Source organism: Manacus vitellinus, unplaced genomic scaffold (genome assembly GCF_001715985.3).
Source record: "Manacus vitellinus isolate BGI_N305 unplaced genomic scaffold, ASM171598v3 scaffold_42_pilon, whole genome shotgun sequence".
NCBI lineage: Eukaryota > Metazoa > Chordata > Aves > Passeriformes > Pipridae > Manacus > Manacus vitellinus.
In genome coordinates, this window is record NW_021940553.1 from 1,039,799 (window position 1) to 1,049,332 (window position 9,534).

A 9,534-nucleotide genomic window follows, 5' to 3' on the forward strand; every position below is an offset into this window, starting at 1 on the left:
GGTGTGGGGCGTGTCATAGTTAGAGTACTGAATGGTGCTTGCAACTGGTCAACTACTCAACTGGCTTTTTTCATACTCTGTGATGGAGTGGGGCTGTGTGGGACCAGGATGCTCAGCCCTTGTCCGTGCTGAGGAGCAGCAGACACCCACGAGCATGCAGGTACCAGCCCTAGTGAAACTATCCATGTGTTACTGCTGCATGGGGGAATGCGGGGGAAAACCTGGGATACGCTGAGGGGGAACAGGGAGAGAGGGGAGGATACTCTCCCAGTTTCCTTTGGGGTGCTGCAGGGCGCTTGGAGCTCGTCTTTGGTGATGGGGGTGTCCCATTCCTTGCCACTGCAGCCCTTGCTGCTGGCTGTGGTGTGTTCATCTCCCGCTTTCCCAGCCGTGCCAGGAGACATGAATTATGTATGGCCACTAAAACTCTCACCCTGTTGCTTCTGATTACAGAGAAATTACGGGTTACTGGGCCAGACTGTGCAGCCGGTGACGTCTGTGGGGCTCTGATGCCCCGGGCAGAATTCGGTCAATGATGCGTTGCTAAGTGCAGGTGTTCCAGCAGCAGCCTGACCTCAGCCCTGGAGCTCTTCTTTATCCCAAGCCTGGATTTCACAGGGAACTTGCAAGCCCTGAGACTTGCCTCAAATCGTCTGTATAATTTTTTTTTTTTTTTTTTGGGGCAAGGCATCTGTTTTGGGTGCTGTTTCCCGTGACTCAGAGGGTAAATAGCAGTTGCTGCGCTCACCTGGTTTGCTTGCTAAAAATGAATGTGAAACAGCTCAGGGGCTTGTTTCCTGGTTGTTTCCTTCTATTTCGGGCGAGTTCATCCCTGATTATGGGCTGTCAAACCTCAGAAATTCGTAACTGTCTGTCCACTCTCTAATTTTTTATTTTATTTTAAATGGAACAGAAAAGGAACATAGACTTCTTTCAGTGTGAAGTCATAAATACTGCTGAGAGGAGGTGGATTTTGCAGGACTCCTGGTGTACAACAGGTGAGGATGCATGCCTAGGTAGTGATGCAAGTGTGAGGAGCAGCCCCATTTCTTGGCAGTGGACAGTAAGTACTAAGAAGCTTTATCATGAGCACATTAAAACATTTATGTTCAGCTCCACAGATTTCCCTTGGGCCATTTGTTGTGATATGTCATATTGGGAATGTCGTGAAGAGGAGGACTGTCTTTCTCTGCTACATTTGAGACCTACAAAGCTGTAATTATAGTCATTATTTCAAGGCCATTTCCCATTCTGTGGTGCCCAAGTGGGCAGAAGGACAGAATTGGGCAATGAAGGTGTTGGAGGTGGTGTGGATTTACATCCAGGCAGGACTGTGCTTGGTGTTGGAGGAGATGGGAAGATGCATGTATGAGTCTGGGAGGAGGTGGTTGCACAATATGTGCCCACAGAATCACAAAAGCACTCACAAGCACACTTGCACACACTTTTTTACTCATGTTGGACCACTGTCCCACAGCACTGACTGTTATGTGTCCCTCTGCCACGTGCTGGAGTTTGCTGAGATCACCTTGGCTTGCAGGGAACTGTAGATAAGACAGAGCACCTCTCCCACGAGGAAAGGCTGAGAGAGTTGGAGTTGTTCAGGCTGGAGAAGAGAAGGCTCCAGGGAGACCTTATAACCCCTTCTAGTTCCTAAAGGGGCTTTGAGAAAGATGGGGACAGTCCTAGCAGGGCCTGTTGCAATATCACAAGGGGTATGGATTTTAAACTGAAAGATGATCCATTTAAACTAGATACAAGGAGGAAGGTTTTTACAATAAGGCTGGTAAAACACTGGCACAGGTTGCCCAGAGAGGTGATGGATGCTCCATCCCTGGCAACATTCCAGGCCAGGATAGGTGGGGATCTCATTGAAGATGTCCCTGTTCATGGCAGGAGTTTGAATTGGATGATCTTTAAATGTCTTTCCCAACTCAAACCCCTCTGTGATGCCTCCTGGATCCTGGCATCAGTCAGCTCTTATGTGCAGATGGGAATGCTGCTGATCCCCACAGTTGCTGCATGGCAGGTAACTACAGACAAGTCAGCCTGTGGGGGGAAGTAAGGTGAGGACAGGTAGCAAAAAGCTGATGTTGAGGACTGAAATGCATCCCAGGAGGTGAGGTACCCCTGGGGGCACACCTGGGTGTCTCCCTCCTTTGGCCACTGCCTCCCTGTGTGACCACAACAGGTCCCTCCAGGTTTTGTGTTTCCACTGCTGTGTTGGTGGAGCACCTCCTTGCTTTTCCAGGGCAGGGATTGTCTTTGATGTTGCAAGTAAAGCAGTAGTGGCTGGCCTAGCATGATAATATGCCTTCTTGGCAAGGTCTGTGGACCTCTCTGTAGTATGGATGGGTAATTGTAGTGACACAACTTCAGCCAGTGCCCAAAGCCAGTAGCTGTGGTTCTTCTGATGTTTCCATCCCTGACTTTCCAAGATGTTAAAGTCTGCAGTGAAGTGACCCTGACTTTCATCAACCATCCAGACTTTTAGATCATTGCCTCATAAAACTTGTGCAAAATAAACACAAAGTTCAAAACAAGGGATGGCTTGGATTTTCCTCTGGACCCCAGAGATTGTTATATTGATCTTTTCAAACTTTATAGAACGCAGTGACAGATTGGCAAATTGGGTGGGATAATCACCTGGAATGAAAGAGGTCGATGAAAGAGTTTTGGGGCAGTGAAAAAGAGATGGGGAACCTTAGACTGCTGGCCATCCAGTTAACCTAACTATAGCCAAGCAGTGTCCATCTTCATGGAGAGGGCTGTTAAGCATTGGAAGGGGCTGCCCAGGGAGATTTTGGAGTCCCCATCCCTGGAGATGTCCCAGGAACGACTGGACGTGGCACTCAGTGCTCTGGGCTGGGTGACAAGGTGGGGATCAGTCAGAGGGTAGCCCTGATGGCCTTGGAGGGCTTTTTCAGCCTTAATGATTATTAATCAGTCAGGAGGTGGGATGATCCTGTGTGATGTAGTTGGTGGCAGGTGGGAGTGGCTCCGGAAAGAGAGGACTTGGAATGGGCAGCACAAGGGAGGAGCACACAGCTCAGTCCCATCTGGTGGGAGACTGGAGCTGAATGTTTGTTGTGGTGCTAATTTCTGCTAATGAGCAAAGGGCAAGGCTTGAGATCCAGCTGCTTGGATGGGTTGGGGTTTTAGAACAGAACAGGGTTGGATTAATGCAAATTTAATCAAATTTGAGAGGGAGAGTGGTTTTATTTTCCCTTTTAAATCCTCTGTGGGCTCTTCACAATGAACTTCTGGTGACTTCCATGGTGTGAGTTCTGCTCAGGTTCCATGCACGACCCTGACTAAGCCACTCTAGATGAGATACATTAAACTGATTTTGGTGGGTACCTAAATAAGGGCTGGAATCCCCGTGCACCTGGTCCTCAGCTATGAATCCTGTGAGTTAATCCCATCTGGGGACTACCCAAGCACATAGGCTTAAGTGTGTTTATCTGGTAATTGAATTCCTGTGCTTTTTTTCCCAACTGGGGGATCAGAAATGATGCTTTTCTCCCAACCTCTGTGAGGTTTATGGGGCACCTGGAAAGATGGGGCTACAGCAGTGTGGAGCTTTCCAGAAAAATAGGAGGGAATTTGCCATCTACTCCTTGTGATAGTGATTTGTAAAGCCAGCTGATGCCTGTGGACTAGTGATCACAGGGGTAGATCTTTCAGGTCTGTCTGATGCTTTGGTTTCTTTGCTCCTTTGTAGGTGGAGGTGGCTGAAATTTTAGGGCCCAAATCCCCAGGAGACCATCTGAGCAAGTTATTTTTGCTGTTTTTTTTTTTTTTCTTTTAGTCAAAAGGCCTCCTCCCTTCCCCTTCAAAGCCTTCCTCTGCTCTTCATTTATTCCTCTGAAATCATCCTGTTTCCTTCTTCCCACCAGGATTCCCTCCCTACCAAGAAAACCCAAGCTGCATATTTTAATGCTTGAGATAGATATAAAATATGATTGAGGGTCTGGGCACCTCCATCACAAAATGCCTGCCATGCCTGTGAAGGTTTTTCCAAACAGCTACTGCCTGCAAATGCTGGCTGTGAGGAGACTGGCCTCTTGGAGAAGGGCTTTTTGCATTAGGTGACTGTGTGCTGGGGTTCAGAGCACCACTGAATGCAGGCTGGGTGATTCCCCTCCAATCAGTGGGTTTTCCAAGCCCTTATTCCCATCTCCACATACCCAAGGGACAGTCTGGAGGAGCACAAGCTCTCAGTACCTCTGGTGTAATTCATCCTCACTGGGCAGCATCCCTAATTTTGCTGTCATTTGCGAGGGTGCAGCTCTGATGGCTCTGCTGGGAGCGTTATCCCTGCACGGTAATGGAGGAGTAGTCAGGGTTTTTTTAATCACTTATTCCAGATGTAATTCCCAGGCTGTTCTGAGTCATGTCAAGAGCTGCAAAACAAGGCGTCCAGCCTCCGTCCCTCACGTTGGGCAGCCGATGACATCGGTGGTGCACAGCACTCCTAGCCCTGCCTGCCGTGCCCTGGCTCTGCACACACACAGCCCCGGGAAAAGAGAGGTCCCTCTCTGCTAGAAAAAAGAAGTGCAAGGGGCAAAAATGTGAGCCAAAGGGCGTTTTGCCACAGTGACAGCGAGCGTGGCTCTCAAAAGCTGTCTCGGAGCTGTTCTGCGGGTCTGTGGGAGTGATTTAAAACACGCACATACTGTGAGGAAAACCACCTGGCAGCCAGGGGAGACGCTGCATCTCAGGAGGAGGGTGTGGTTTAGGAGGTACCATCTGCTCCCTGCAGTACAGGGTGCTGTTAGGGAGCATGGATAGGTGGCTGTTGGGAGGAGAAAGAAGAGGGGTGAAATGGTGCCTCCCATTGTTGCCCAGAGAGGTGGTGCGTGCCCCACCCCTGAAAATACTCAAGACCAGCTCTGAACCTGATCTAGTTGAAGATGTCTCTGCCCATGGCAGGGGAATTTGGACTAGATGACCTTTAAAGGTCCCTTCCAACCCAAAAGATTCTATGGTTCTGTGATTCCCAGGGGCTCTGTATTTCCCATAAGGCTGCTTTGGGTGAAGGCCAGAGATACATCTGGCCAGGACTGTGGGTGCCCAGATATGCTCGACGGGGAGAAGCATCCTGGGATCCCCTGGGATGAGATTTCTGGGAAGGAAACGTCCCATCTCCCTCAACCCAGAAGGCTGGGGGAGATTGGGTTAACAACTCATTATTGCTGGTGCACTCAGGGGGCAAGGCGGTTTTACTTTGTTTTATTTTGATGTTAAAGATATCCTTTAAAGAAGTGTCAGCCCATAGATTGTCACTTTTATGATTCAAAAATTGTAGCTGCTTGCCTGGGGTGTATTCGAGAACAGCAAGGAAGAGACTGTATTAGATTAACAAGTGAGGGTTTAATCCATTCTCATTATTTGTGTAATAATGTCCTCTAATTAATAGGTAATGGGCAGCCTCTGGATTAATCCATGAGTGGGGTCTGCAGTGATGCCATCAGAAAAGGATTTTATTGCTGGGAAGTACAGCTTTGTTTAGTTTTTCTAGTAAATTTAGTAACTGTGAGAGCCAAAGGGTGTCTGTGAGAGTGTGTGCAGTGCCTGGGGTGGTAGGGTCTTTCAGGGACAACATGCAAATTCCCTAAATGCATCAGACCTGGAACGCAACCAGGGTTTTGTTCAAATTCTATAGCTGGTCTACTGCAGGCAGGGGCCAGCCAAGAAGCTGTTCCTGTGTTTTAATCTGCCATAAGTAGGTTGGAAAGTAGCTGCTTGTATCGTGGCCATGGTTTCCCCCTGTTTTGTCCTTAAAAACCTACCATGCTGTCATTTTGGTGTCCCTTCTTCAGCTGGTGGATGGATACCTTCCTGCTGGTCTACAGGCACAAGAGTGGTTCCTGTCTCAGAGACATGCCAGGAGGGGGATCTCTCTCTCTATCTCCATCTCTGTTTCTCTCTTCTTTCTTATGCTTTGGTTATGACAGTGTTTGTGATAAGTGGAACAGGATTACTTCAGATACAGATCTTGGCATGAAGCAAAACCTCATATTAAATTTTTGGGGTGGAAAGGAGATAGAAGATGGGAGGCCAGCCTCTTCACTGAAGGTAGGTCCTGGCAGCAGGTAGGACTTGAGGCTCAGAGAACTGCAGGATGCAGCATTTGGAGAGCTCACCTTGTGAGATGAAACAGGCAAAGGGATGCAGATGTAGAGGAAAACTGGGAAAGCAATGGGATGTAGATCCAGGATAGCTGTTTCTTGGTTTTCTTCTTCACCAAACTGCCTTAGTGCTGTCCCACCTTAATTCTGGTGACTATTTTGCCCCAAGAGATTGAAAGACTTTTCCCTACATCCTGATGTGCACTTAAACACTGGCCCAGGTTGCCCAAAGAAGCTGTGGCTGTTCCATCCCTGGAAGTGACCAAGGCCAGGTTTGATGGGGCTTGGAGCAACCTGGTCTAGTGGAAGGTGTCCCTGCCCATGGCTGGGGGTGGAATGAGATGAACCTTAAGGTCCCTTCCAACCCAAACCATTCTGTGATGTTGTTTCCTACGGTGATAATCATGCTGCCTTCAGAGAGATGTTGTGGATGTGGCTTTGGCTCTGTGTTGGGATTTGCACCTGCTTGTACCAGCAGTGAGCTGAGACCTTAGAGCTTATTTAATTTCCTTTCAGTTAATCCACTCCCATCCTCAGATGGGAGAACTTCAGATACCTGCCCAGGGAGTTTTTCCGCTTGTTTTCCACTGAACTCTTGTGAGATACCATGGTCTTTGAGTGATGCTTATAGGCTCTGTCAGAGGAGAAACATTGTTCTGATGGACAGCAGGTATTCTGGAAATAAATTACACAAAATCCCCCAGATTGTGGAAATAAAAAATGTGTATTTTTGTTGCTTCTGTGGCTGTGAACAATCTCGCCTCACCAAAGGCTGCACTTCAAAAGAGAAAACACAATTTGGCTAAAATTGCCTGAATGAGGTCATAAAATTATACTCCATGAATGGTCCCGTTATTCACAAAGCACAGTTGCTTGGATGGAAATTGCTGAGGACCTTTCACTGATACAGTGAGGAAAAGGCAGAGGTTTCATGAGCCTCCTACAGTTTAGCTGCTGAGGGGATTAATACTAATGTAGCAGCCAAATACCCTGTTAGAGCCCATTTATTCTCTACTATACTCCAGGGGCAGTTGCTCCTTGGATGTGATCTTGAGCAGAGCTCATCAGATACTGCTTGCAAGGAAATACATTTATTTTATACCTCAAACATCAAAACGTGTGTCCAGGAACTCCTTTCCCAAAGCCTGGAGCTCTTCCTTGCCATTGCTCCTTTCTGTGAGTTGCTACTCATGTGTGGGATGCTTCTGAATGTGGTGTTGGTGGGAGAAAATACCTCATGCAGTGGATTCTCCACTTGCCTGCAATGACAGAGAACTCCTACATGAGCGAAATAGTTACTGAAATTATTTGCTGTGCCAATCAACAAGGTCTGGACTCGTTCTTGAAGAGTCAAGGAACCTTTAATGCATCTTGCCTGGAAGAGTGCATGTGCATCAAGTCTTGGATGCACCACCTTAGTGCTTTGGTCCAGTACTCACACACCTGGCAGGCTCAACAGGATTTCCTTCACTGCCTTGATTTCCAGCTGGAGGATTCCTGCTGATGAAAAGTGCAGGTCTGACTTTGTACCGACAGGTTTTCAGTTTAGGAGTCCAGAGAAAATGAGCAGCCTTAAATTAATGGCTGTATTAATAGCCTTTAATTGTCAGAGGGCAGGGTTAGATGGGATATTCTTGGCCGTGAGGGTGGTGAGGCCTGGCACAGGTTGCCCAGAGAAGCTGTGGCTGCCCCTGGATCCCTGGAAGTGTCCAAGGCCAAGTTGGACAAGGCTTGGAACAGCCTGGTCTGGTGTTTCTGCGCATGGCAGGGTGGGTAGAAGTAGATGATCTTTAAAGCCCCTTCCAACACAAATCATTCTAGGATTCCCAGGAACTCTGTATTTCTCATAAGATTGCTTTTTAATTTTTTTTGTAGTTCAGCAGGTGAAGAGCCAACTTCTGTTAATAAGAGATTTTGGCTGAGCTTCAGGCATCGAAAGTTAAAAATCTGCAGAAGGGCATGGATTAAATACAGAAGTGTGGAGAATGGAGGAAAGGCTGAATGCGAAGAGGCTGCTTCTTCTGTCCCTAACCTCAAAAAGGCGAGAGGTAAAGGGATCCAGAGAAAGGACAACAGGGAAGAAAAGCAAAATATAGATCTCCTTTTTTTTTTTTTTCCCTCCTTCTTTTGCTATTGCATTAATTCTCTTTTTTCTGCAGGTGTCTTACAAAAGCAGTGTTTTGTCCTCTTCTGTATTTCGTGCCTCCCATGTCCATGCCAGGATACCTGCTTTTATATGGTGGACAATGGGAGTGCAGCTGGCACTGAGCTGAAGCCTGAGCTGTTCTGCACCTCATGTGGATTCGAGTTCAAATAAACAGTTTGACTCGCTCAAGGAGTGAATCAGAAGAAGGAACTTGAGCCTCTAGCCTACAAGCACCGTGCTGTGAAAGCAAGGTGTATAAACATATGAGTTATTCTTTAGTGTGCAGTTCAATGTGAGGCTTGTGCTTGGAGGAGAGTCGGCGCTTCAGACCTCCCGTAGCCCTGTTCAGGGTCTTGGTGGAGAGTGCAGGGATATCTTGGATTAGACTTTACAGAAGGAGAGTGAAGTCTCTTGTAGGTTGGTTATCTGTCTGGTTCTCAGGTTTATCTTTGGTGCTAAGTGCTTCCAGTTTGAGTAAATGACAATGTTAAGAGGTAAAAACAGGAAAAGCAACCCATCCAGAGCCCCCACAGCAAAATGGGGATAAGGTGTTACTAATGGCAGGGGACTCTATACTCAGATTTCTTGCTGTTGGACAAAGTAGGTACCTTGTTAGCAATGCCTGGGGACAGGTTCTCCTGGCTGGACTGACTCAGAAACACTTTGGTCCATCAGTCACTCAGCAAGGTCACACCAGAGTGGTGACAGATTAAAGCCTAATGGTGCAAGTTTTCCTTTAGCCATTGTCTATCCAAGCTGGATGGGAACCACTGAGTATGACAAGGGGGAGTGGTTTGAAACTAAATGAGGAGAGATTTAGAATAGATGTTAGCAAGAAACTCTTGCTTGTGAGGGTAGTGAGACCCTGACACATGTGGCTGCCTCATCTCTGGAAGTGTCCAAGGCAAGGTTGGACACAGCCCTGAACAACCTGACCTAGCAGGTAGCATCCCCATGGTAGTTGGGGGTGGAACTAGATGATCTTTAATCACTGTTCTGTGATTCTATGTGACATCTTCTAGCAGGGTACAGCTTCCTACAGCCCAAGTTCCTGGTGAGCACTGCAGCCGGTCTGGGGTCTCTGCTGAGTCCCACCACCAGCCTGTGGAAAAGCAAGAATGGGTGTGACCACCCATGTGTCCCCAAAAGTCTTCACCAAGGCTTTTGGTCAATGGATTTGCTTATGTGCACAAGTGTTACTCATATGAAGTATAAGTATGCTTATCTGCACGTATGTTACTCATACTCGTTGTG

At 47.6% G+C, this 9,534-nt stretch overlaps 1 long non-coding RNA gene across 1 annotated transcript; it reads left to right on the forward strand.

Annotated features, from left to right (window-relative positions):
* Positions 1 to 917: 917 nt before the first annotated feature.
* Positions 918 to 8,478, forward strand: LOC108640759. Its single transcript, XR_001921451.1, has 3 exons — positions 918 to 998; positions 8,010 to 8,182; positions 8,294 to 8,478. It is a non-coding gene; the product is annotated as an uncharacterized LOC108640759 (long non-coding RNA).
* The last annotated feature ends 1,056 nt before the right edge of the window (positions 8,479 to 9,534 follow it).